At 41.5% G+C, this 4,052-nt stretch overlaps 1 protein-coding gene across 2 annotated transcripts in view; it reads right to left on the bottom strand.

The window, feature by feature from the left end:
- The window catches only part of MCF2 (MCF.2 cell line derived transforming sequence), a 132,154-nt gene that overhangs the window by 114,061 nt on the left and 14,041 nt on the right, over positions 1-4,052 (bottom strand). The window lies entirely within an intron of this gene.

Below are 4,052 nucleotides of genomic sequence, written 5' to 3'. Positions count from 1 at the left end.
GACAGAGGCACAGGGGCCTGAGAGCTCCGCGCGGGCAGAGTCCGGGAACTTGTTAGGAGTTTGGGGCTCCGGCGGAGCGCTCTGGCCACCGCCGCTGCGAGGGCAACTCTCCCTGGGTGCGCACACCCACGCCCCCGTTTAGCCACCGGTGAATGAAAGGAGGCGGGGGCTGTGGAGGAGGGACGCAAGGAACCAAAAGGGAGAATTTCTGCAGAGAAGCCCATTTTCGAGGGACGAAAGGCCAGCCTAGGTTAGCACCTGTGGTGGGAGAGACAGCCCAGCCTCGCACTCTCATGGCAACTCATGCAAGTCTTGGCGGTTCCTTAGCATCCTGGCCAGTATCCACCTGGGCAAAGACTGGCGCAAGGGAGTTACGCTGTGTGAGCACATGCAGGCCGCCCAGTCAGTGCTGCTGTCTTTGCCCCAAGAGGATACGAGCCCTGAATAGTCTGAAAGGCCCTGTGCTGAAGCCGAAATATGTCATCCGAGGATGCAAACAAACACAGAGACATACTCTGATCTCCGTCTTTGGATATGCCAAGTGCCACGCCCTTCAGTCCCAAATGCCAAGCCCCCGTATAGACACTTGAGCTGCCATCTGCCATGGGCATGAGAGACTTGACACGCTTTAGAGAGGACACGAGAACATGGAAAGGCAAGAGGAGGCACCCCGTTTAAGAAGCCAAATGGAAAACGAAAGGAGCTAGAGCTCCTTCCTTGCCCTGAACCCAAAGCCCTCAGGGACTGGGCTAAGGGAAGATGGAGCTCCGCAGTGCCTGGAAGGAAAGGGGTATGCAGGGCCTGAGGGAGCCCTGCTTGTGAAGCAGTAGCCGGCTGAGGAGAGGCCTGGGGTGTTAGCATTTAAAAAAAATGTGTGTCTGAAGCCCAGCTAATGCCATAGGGATTCGCCCCAATTTTGCTCTAATACTTAAAAGTCCTGATGGGAATTGCAAATGCCACGTCACTTTTTTCTTTAATACTTATCCTTTTCAAAATTTTCTGGCGGGAGAGTGGACTAATATTATACAGGCCAATCATTCCAAGTAGATCTCTTATGAGCAATCACCAATTTATACCCGAGGAAAGCGGGGGTAGGTAAGTGCAAAAGGCAGAGTGAGTAGGGGAGGAACACACACACACGTCCCCGCTACAAGCACACACCTCTTCCCCTAGCCTTGCTTTTTCAACTTCTGGGAGTTGATTTATATATTTTTATCTGAATGTGTAAGCTATTTGAATGTGTTAAGTCAACCAGGCAGAGCGTTTGCCAGCCTCTCTCTTGAATGTGTGCAGAGGGTAGAGGAGCAACCAGTTAAAATTTCCACACTACTGTGGATAGCATGACATTAAGAATTCTACTAATGTGGCAGTTGTTGTAAAATAAGTTAAAAATAAATAAGACACAAATGAGGGGTAGTCTATAAAAGTTCTAAATAACAACCTAGGAAGACATTTTTAAAATCTAACAATGGGAAAGACTTTCCACAGCATAATTTAAAAATATGAGATTGATCTGCATACGGACAGATGCCCTGCTATGTTGTCAAGTGTAAAAAAGTAAGATGCAAAACAATATTTATTGTTTGATCCCTCATTTTAAACACTATACGTATGTATGGGGATAGAAAATGATTGGGAAGGATACCAACTGCTAACAGTGTTGATCTCTGTAAAGTGAAATGGGAAAGCACTTGGTTATAGGAGAAATCTCATGTTTTTTGCTTAATAAGTATGTTAAACTTTTTACAGTGAGCAACTGTTATTTTTGTAACCCCTTTTTTTAAAAAGAAGGAAATAAATGGAAAAATAACTTTAGGTTTAGAAAGCTATTAGAGACTTAACAAGATAAAAGAATGTTTTCTACATATGTAAAAAATATAAAAATCTAAAAGGAAAAATTTTAAACTTCTGTATAATTAAAAACATAAACAACAGTCAAATCACAAATGGGAGGTTATTTACCAAGAAATAAGGTAATCAAAAAAATAATATCCTTCAAGGGATCCAGAATAGCCAAAACAATCTTGAAAAAAAAACAAAAAGGACTCACACTTCCTCCTGATTTAAAACCTTACTACAAAGCTGCAATAATCAAATCAGTGTGATACTAATATAATGATAGACTTATAGATCAATAGAATAGAACTGCGAATCCAGAGAAAACCCTTGCATCTAAGGTAAATTATTTGTGACCATGGTGCCAAGACAATTCAATGGAGAAAGAATAGTCTCTTCAACAAATTGTGAACCTTAAAATGTACATACCCTTTAACTTGAGGATCTCTCCTACAGAAATAATTAGAGATTTTTGACAAAAGTTTATATGCAAAGCATTATTAATTATAGCCCCAAATTGTAAACAACCCACACATCAAACAATAGCAGGATAATAAATTATGATACATCCATAAATGGATATCCATAAATCCACTATCCATAATGGATTTTACGGATTTTTTATCTGTAAGTGCATAAAATGGATTGTTAAGCATATCAATTATTAAAAATGGCATTCCTTGTAGTGATGGAACTGTTCTGTATCTTGATTCTATCAATGCCAATATTCTGCTTGTGATATTGTACTATGGTTTTGCAAGATGTTACCATTGGGGGAAACTTGGTAAAGGGGATACAGGATCTCTCTGTATTATTTCTTTTTTTTTCTTGAGATGGAGTCTTGCTCTGTCATCCAGGCTGGAGTGCAGTGGCACGATCTCAGCTCACTGCAACCTCTGCCTCCTGGGTTCAAGCAATTCTGATGCCTCAGCCTCCTGAGTAGCTGGGATTACAGGTGCATGCCACCACACTGGCTAATTTTTGTATTTTTAGTAGAGATGGGGTTTTGTCATGTTGGCCAAGCTGGTCTCGAACTCCTGACCTAAGGTGATCCGCCCACCTTGGCCTCCCAAAGTGCTGGGATTACAAGCGTGAGCCATCACGCCCAGCCTCTGTGTATTATTTCTTACAGCTGCTTATGAATCTAGAATTATCTTAAAAAGTCTAATTTTTAAAATGAAATTACTGAAGGATTTTTAAGAACACGAGAAAATGATCATGACCTTATGTTGATTGACTTATCTGCATGCAAGATGAATATGCAGTATAATTTCAACTACGTGCCATCTATAAGCATTGAAAGAATGCTGGAAAAAACATTGAGTGGATGGATAGATGATAGCCAAATATGAGAGAGGGAGAGAAAGCCAAAGCTCACATGAGCTCCTTCTGTGTCATCCATAAAATCATTAATTATGCAGTCATTGAAAATAATTACCTCTTCTCTGAAGCTTTGCTAGACTCCCTGAACCAAACACCTTCTTTCATGCCCGTTAATCCTACCTTTCTCAAGCTGATTCTTATCATGTGTTGCAATTGTTTGCAGGTCTATCATTCAGAAATACTCTGAGGCCCTTGATGCCAGGAGAAATGTCTTATTAGGCACTGTCTTCCAGGGCTTGGCATATAGTAGGCCCTCAAAATGTGGGTTACCTGAATGGGTGAATAAAGTGACAATGAGTGAACATCAGTCTTAATTTTACTGCCGACCCTTATTGGAAAGAACACTAATCTCAGGGTTTTTCAGGTCTGAAGAAAAAGACGCATAGCTGTAACTCAGTCTTTAATTTGCATAACACATTCAGATTCATCTACATTACTTTATAATGCCTTACAATGTAACTAACTCTTTCGGAAATAAGGCCCTTTGGTATTATTTCATTAATGCCCTTGGATGAAGTCTAAGGATAAACCAGCCTTATATCAAATTTCTCTCTCTAATGTGATGTAGTAAGGTGTTACACCATTTGCCTAAATCTTACCCCTCCTGAGTAGGACACAGGGAATTTGAGTAACAGGGAATACCCTTCCTTCCTTCCCTCCTTCCTTCCTTCCTTCCTTCCCTCCTTCCTTCCTTCCCTCCTTCCTTCCTTCCTTCCCTCCTTCCTTCCTTCCTTCCCTCCTTATATCAAATTTCTCTCTCTAATGTGATGTAGTAAGGTGTTACACCATTTGCCTAAATCTTACCCCTCCTGAGTAGGACACAGGGAATTTGA

This window comes from Colobus angolensis, unplaced genomic scaffold (assembly GCF_000951035.1).
Source record: "Colobus angolensis palliatus isolate OR3802 unplaced genomic scaffold, Cang.pa_1.0 Scaffold532, whole genome shotgun sequence".
NCBI classification, from domain to species: domain Eukaryota; kingdom Metazoa; phylum Chordata; class Mammalia; order Primates; family Cercopithecidae; genus Colobus; species Colobus angolensis.
This window is presented reverse-complemented; position numbering and strand designations above follow the sequence as displayed.